Here is a 7588-nt window from a genome sequence, read left to right as displayed (position 1 = left end):
TTCTTTATTACTAATCAGCATTTTTTTTTAGCGCTTCCAGTATAAATCTCTGTTTTATGTTATTTAATAATGTAATTGTTAGAGTTAGCAACGTTCCTATGTGAAGTTTGGCCATTGATGAGTTTTTATACGTACTGCTTTAAATTCACTGAATCTCTGCAGTTAATGTTTACAGGGAGTCCAATGTGATTTTCCTGAAGGTACAATAGTGTTTTAAACTTGAAGATATTTAAAAACCTATAACACATGACTCTGAGCACTTTAACTGATGTATGGTGAAAGTAACATTCCCAAACTCCTAAAAGTCAGTTTTGTTGTTGGATTGTGTTCCCGTCATCTCCATAGCAAAGGTCACAAACTGAGACGTCCTGCATGTGTTGAATGAGCAGGCCTGCACGGGGACATTTACATTGATCTCCTGTATTGAGATATACAGAGATCTCCTAATGATGTTTACACACACAGAGCTGTGTGAAAGGAGACAACATTCATTCATTCATTCATTCATTCATCGTCCGTAACCGCTTGTCCTCGTAAGGGTCGTGGGTGGGCTGGAGTGTATCCCAGCTGTCATTGGGCGAGAGGCGGGGTACATCCTGGACAGGTCGCCAGACCATAGCAGGGGTGACACATATAGACAGACAACCAGTCACACTCACATGCACACCTATGGCAATTTAGAGTCACCAAATAGGCAAACTACGCACAGGAGGCCCCCCCGCCCAAGGCCGAACTTTACCCCAACCTGGATTCAAACCGGGGATTCGAACCCTCTTGCTGTGAGGCATCAGTGCTAACCACCACACCACCGAGTTGCCCAGGAGACGACATATATCCTTAAAAATATGATCAATGCAACAACCGGAACAAAATCACAGTCTCCAAAAGACACTAAAGATTACATCAAACACTAACAGAATACTGACGGGTGAATACTGTACAGGAATGTGTGTGTGTGTGTGTGTGTGTGTGTGTGTGTGTGTGTGTGTGTGCGCGCGCGCGTGTGCGTGTGTGTGCGCGTGGTATGTTAACTATTAGATTATTTCTAAAACACTGAAGTATTAGTGCATCCTTTTGCTTACTTCTACCTGAAATATTTGAATCCCCCCTTCTGCTGATGGAGAGCATCAGACGGTAACTTTCTTTACAGCTCCACTGAAATTGACAGATTAATTGAGCAAAGCAACATTCTGGTCCTGGCTTTTATTTCTGTAGTTTTGGCCATCATTGTTTGGCTATGATATCAGCAGGATTTCCACCGCAGTGAATTTTAAAAGTTTTGACATTAGAAAAACTGTTTTCACATCTTCCACACAGCAGGCTAACAGCCAAGGTGTGTCTTAAAAAACAGGCAGAGGATTATTAAAACAAACATGAGCAAGAGTGGTGCAGTTGCTCAGACTGTTGTAATTTACAGAAATCACTTTGAAATCTGCATATGACTATGATCATTGTGGAACACTGCTCCTGGCAGCTGCTGCAGTGTAGGCATTCTGATTTAACTTTAATTGTCTTATCCAACAGAAGACGATCCACAAACGAGCAAATATCTCACCATCCACAAACAATGTTTGTTTTATTTGTTTGTTGTAAAATCCAATCCACAGAAATACAGAGTGATTTGCAAATATGCCTGAATTACTAGTGAACATGTCTTTTAATTTTTGATAAAAGGTTGGTTTTACAGAATTGCAATAACAAAATAAGTTATATTTATGCTTTTGTGGATTTATTTGTAAATGTGAAACAGGTATTTCACTTTTGTGGATTGCTTCCTGTTAGTTTGTGTGATGTTCCACCTATTTGGAGGGTTTTGTCCATTTCCTCTCACTGCAGATCTGTAGGAAAATATCCACAGATGATGTGAGGTGCAGTTAGTAACTACGCCAGCAGGTGGTGATACATTAACACACACACACACACACACACACACACACACACACACACACACACACACACACACACACAGAGAGAGAGGACAGAACTGAATGTGTCTTTTCTGTCTCCTTGATTGTACCACCCATCTTTAGATGAAACCACCACCATATGATGAAAGTCCTGACAGCTGTGTTCCCTTGGAAACCGCACCTCACATCTGTTAATGCAGATCTGCCGCATGAGGAAAATCCACAAACAAATAGAAGAGAAGTCACAAATGTGGGGTGGCCAACAAATTGACAGGAAGCATTCCAAATATGTTTCACATTTACAAATGGAACCACACATGTATACGTATGACTTAACATGTATTTGTTGTGGTGAAACTATTTACATTTGAAAAATCTTGTGTTGCTCTGTCGTTTTGTGGTTATGACTTAACATGACACAAATAATAAAAATACAGGGGCAGTGAGATATTTGTGGATCATGGTACACATTTGTGAATTGTCTTTAATCCATTTCTTTTTTCACATAAAATCAGATAAGACACTAGTCCAATGGAATGTGACCCTGTCATTTCCTTCAGTTTGTGCATTAAATAAAACTGTAATTACTGTAAACTGTAATTAATACATGTGTATGATTGGGCAGTCTGAGGCAGGGTCTTTATTTAGGATCCTTGTGTCCTGAAGGTAGAAGCTCCTCCTGAGCCTCTTAGTGCTGCCTGCTGTAACAGGTCACTTCTTTCTGACTTTGACAGTGAGAAAAGGCAGTTAACCAGGTGGTTAGGATTTTTAACGATTCTCTTGGCCTTATTTCTGCAGCATCTGTTGAGCAGCACCTGGTGTGTTCAGCTGAATGAAGGCCCTTGTGGTGCTCTTCAGTGCTGTTTCACCATCAGGCTGTATTCCCCTTCAGGATGCTCTTGATGGTGCAGGAGTATAAATTCCTCATTGTTTGAGGGGACAACTGGAATTTCCTCAAGTGTCTAAGGTGACATAGTCTCTGCCTTGCCTTTCTCTCCTGTGGGTTCCAGCTAACAAAGTCAAATAGAAACTTTATACCACAGCTTCTGTGGTAACTGAAACTGTTGGCAGGACATCACTCGAGAGGAATGAAGTGAAACAAGATGGCAGTTGAGTGTGATTATCAGGCTGAAACATTCCTCTGGTCAGCCCAGCTTAGCTGAAAGAGAGAAAGGTAAACAGTAAAATTCCTAAGTTATCATGACTGATTGAAATGATGGCCCAAACCACAGAATAACTTAAAATAATGCTAATGTTCAGAGGCCTGATGCTCCACTTCATCCAGCTTTTCATGGGCAGTGTGCTCTTCTGCTGCTGTTTACATTTGGCTTCAGTAAGTTCTGACACCACAATTTAATTTTACAAGGAAACATTTTAAAGGCAAGCAGCAGTTGCAGTGGGAGGGAAGCACATGTTGACACCTTGCAGAGTCAACAGTGACATGCTGTCGGCTTGTGAGCAGCTCAGTTGGGGAACGCGGAGAGCAATGTCGACCTCACAGATCAGATTTATCCGTTGTGCTGGAGAAGAGTTTGGAAAGCCCTTGAAACCTGGATCGACATCAGTTTTCTTTTGCTGTGTTAAGATACCTTTCAAAAGCTTTTTAACCCATGAAACCTGAGTAAATTAATTTGTTTTCAAAAACATGAGGAAAAAGGCAATAAGCAAGTTGTCAAGAAGTGTCCAAATTGCAAGAAAAGCATAAAAAGTGACAAGAAACTGACCTGAGAATAAGTTTATTCAAAAAACAATTTAAAAATGTTTAGGGAAAGTTGTCCAGGAAACTACATGCTAATTTAACAATATTTTAAAAATATGTTTCAGCAAAGTGTATACATATATTTTTTTCTTTTTCAAGATATTTTTTGATGGGGTCTTTTTCTTTTTTGTTTTTACCTTTCTTTCTTTTTTTGCATTTTTTCTGGTTACTTTATTTTTTTAAATTTTTTTTTTTTTTTGGTTTGTGTCTTGTTTAGGTGCTCATTGCTTTCTACCCATGTTTTAACCCATCTGCTTGGGTTTTAAAGGGGTAGCTTTTGCCTTTGATCTGGAGTTCTGCATGAATTCATTTTATTTATAAAGCCCATTATCACAAAACACAGTTTGGCTCAGAGGGCTTTACAGCATATGACATCCCTCTGCCCTAAGACCCTGTCCTGGTCCAGGCAACCTGAGCCAGCCCTAATTAAAAGCTTTATCGAAGAGGAAAGTCTTAATTCTACCCCTAAAAGTGGAGAAGGTGTCTGCCTCCCTGACCAAAACTGGAAGATGGTTCCATAAAAGAGGAGCTTGGTAACTGAAGGCTCTGGCTCCCATCCTACATTTGGAGACGTTGGAACTTTGGATTTGGAAACACAAGTACCCCTGCATCTTCAGAGCACAGTCCTCATAATATAATATATAATATAAGATGAGATAAGATAAGATAAGATGATCCTTTATTAGTCCCACAATGGGGAAATTTGCATTGTTACAGCAGCTATGAGTTACAGGATAAAGAACAGTACAATAGTAAAAAAATAATTTCAAATATAATAAATATTTAATAGTTGTATGTATAGTATAATAAAAACACAAGGTAACAAAACTAGTAACATACAGTTACAAGGTGCCAAAAACTCAACAGCCTAGACATATATAAAAATATGTACAAACAAATATATACACCAATTGCACATGGAGGATAACTGCACTTGTGAGAAATAGCACTTTTTGTATAAGTCCAGTTGGTGTGTGTGTGCGTGTGAGTGACTGTGTGTGGTCTACTGGGAGCAGTGCTGGTTGTACAGGAAGGAAGGACCTGTGGTACCGCTCCGTCACACACTTTGGATGGAGCAGTCTGTCACTGAAGGAGCTTTCCAGGGCAGTCAGATTGACATGCATGGGGTGGGAGTCATTCTCCAGCATGGATGACAGCTTGGTGATCATCCTCCTTTCTCCCACTACCTGCACTGGGTCAAGCGGGCATCCCAGGACAGAGCTGGTCTTCCGTATCAGTCTGTCAAGCCTTTTCCTGTCGTCAGTGGTGATGCTGCTGCCCCAGCAGACCACTTCATAGAAAATGGCTGATGCCACAACATTGTCAAAGAAAGTCCTTGGGAGCGGCCCCTGTACTGTGAAACACCTGAGTCTCCTGAGCAGGTACAGTCTGCACTGGCCCTTCTTGTAAAGTGCAGTGGTGTTATCAGTCCAGTCCAGTTTATTGTTCAGGTGAACTTCCAGTTCCTTGTAAGAGTCCACTATCTCAATGTCCATTCCCTGGATGTTCACCGCTGCAACGGAAGCGTGTCTGCGCCTGCAAAAATCCACCACCAGCTCCTTGGTTTTCCCTGCATTAATCTGGAGGTGGTTTCGCTTGCAGTAGTCCACCAAGTTATTGGTGAGTTCTCTGTACTCTGTGTCATCCTTATCTGGGATGAGGCCAACGAATGCAGAGTCGTTCGAGAACTTTTGCAGGTGACAGTTCGTCGAGCTGTACATGAAGTCTGCAGTGTAGAGGGTGAAGAGAAAAGGAGCTAAGATGGTTCCCTAGGGGGCCTCTGTGCTGCAGACCAACATGTCCGCCACACAGTCCAGAGCCCTCAAGTACTGTGGTCGGTTGGTGAGGTAGCCAAGTATCCAGAATACGAGGTGGGGATCCACCCCTGTGTGCTCCAGCTTGTCCCTCAGAAGCACAAGCTGTATGGTGTTGAAAGCACTGGAGAAATCAAAGAACATGGTTCTTACAGTGCTCCCAGGCTTTTCGAGGTGAGAGAGAGCTCTATTACGGAGGGAGATGACTGTGTCATCCACTGCGATGCCAGGTTGGTAGACAAACTGGAGTGGGTCCATCAATGAGCCGACCCAGGGGTGGAGATGGACAAGGACCAGCCTTTGCATGGTGTGATGGTGTGATGACCTTATCTTCTGAACCGGCACCAAACAGGAACTTCTGCAGCAGCGGCACTCTCCCTAGCTTCAGGCTTCGGTTGAAGATGTGCTTAACTATCCTGCACAGCTGGTCTGCGCAGGACTTCAGGAGCCTGGAGCTGATGCCATCTGGACCTGCAGCCTTCCTCGCCTTGATCTTTCTGTGCTCACTACTGACCTGGATCGCTGATAGGGACAGACGGGGGGCTGGGTGCTGAAAGGTGTGGCTGGGGGATTGAGGCTTTTTGCAGGAGGAGCAACAGGGGGTGACTTTGAACTGAAAGTTGCAGGGAGGGGAGTAGAGGTGGAAGTGAGGGTGGGGATCGATGTTGGGGTAGGCAGATGGTGGGGGTAGCTGCTGGTATGACTGGGCAGGGGGAGGGGCGGATGGCTGAACAAACCTATTGAAAAATAGGTTCCGATTGTTCACCCACTTCCTGTCCCCCAAAGCCTGGGAGTCAGGTTCCTTGTGGCCAGAGATGGTTTTGAGGCCCTTCCAGACTCTACTGATGTTGTTCTGCTGCTGATCCTCCATCTTCTTCCTCTCTTGAGGGTTGAAAGGGAACTATGAGCTGTGAAAGACAAGTGGGAGCCTGACCATTCAGTTCTTTGTAGGTAAGGAGGAGGATTTTAAATTAAATTCTGGATTTCACAGGAAGCCAGTGCAAAGACGTTAAGACAGGAGAAATATGATCCCTTTTCTTGGTTCCCATTAGTATACCTGCAGCAGCATTCTGCACCAGCTGGAGAGACTTCAGGGACTTTTTGGGGCAACCTGATAATGGAGAGTTACAGTAATCCAGCATAGAAGTAACAAATGTGTGCTCTCAACTGAGACAGGATATGTCTAATTTTTGTAATGTTAGGCAAGAGAAAGAAAGTCAAGTCAAGTCAATTTTATTTATAGAGCCCATTAACATAAAACATGGTTTGCCTCAGAGAGCTTTACAGTGTACGACTTCCCTCTGCCCTTAGACCCTCACATCACCCAAGGAAAAACTCCCGAAAAAGAACCCCTGTAATGGGGAGAAGAAAAAAAAAGGAAGAAACCTCAGGAAGAGCGGTAGAGGATGATGAGGGACCCCTCTTCCAGGACGGACAGACGTGTAATAGAGCCACCAAAAAGACACATCTGTAACCCTGGATGGATATCTTACTCTCAAAAGTCAAACCAGTGTTCGTGTGTATGATTTAGAGGCCAGCTAAGACAATGTCCAGAAACTGGATGCATCAGGAAAACTAAATGACTTCAAGGGCTTTAATTAGATGCTTTCTTACTGAGTCACTAAAGAAAAAGTGTTGGATCCTCATGACATCATGTGGGGCAGGGCTTTAGGAACACCCATATGGGACAAGCTGTACTCAATGGAAAATTCAGAGAAAGACTGAAGTACCCAGCATCAGCATTATCAGTTTGGGTTTTTCAAACATATTATACTTTTAGCATGAGCAGCACAAGTCAAGTCAAGTCAATTTTATTTATAGAGCCCATTATCACAAAACATGGTTTGCCTCAGAGGGCTTTACAGTGTACGACATCCCTCTGCCCTTAGACCCTCACATCACCCAAGGAAAAACTCCTGAAGAAGAACCCCTGTAACGGGAAAAAAAGGAAGAAACCTCAGGAAGAGCGGCAGAGGATGATGAGGGATCCCTCTTCCAGGACGGACAGACGTGCAATAGATGTAGTAAATAACAAGTGAGATACAATGTGGCAAAAAGGAAAGAGAAAGAGAGAGGGCAGGAGAGGGGGAGAGAGAGGGAGGGAGAGA

Source organism: Plectropomus leopardus, chromosome 2 (genome assembly GCF_008729295.1).
Source record: "Plectropomus leopardus isolate mb chromosome 2, YSFRI_Pleo_2.0, whole genome shotgun sequence".
NCBI lineage: Eukaryota > Metazoa > Chordata > Actinopteri > Perciformes > Serranidae > Plectropomus > Plectropomus leopardus.
Note: the sequence above shows the minus strand (reverse complement) of the source record.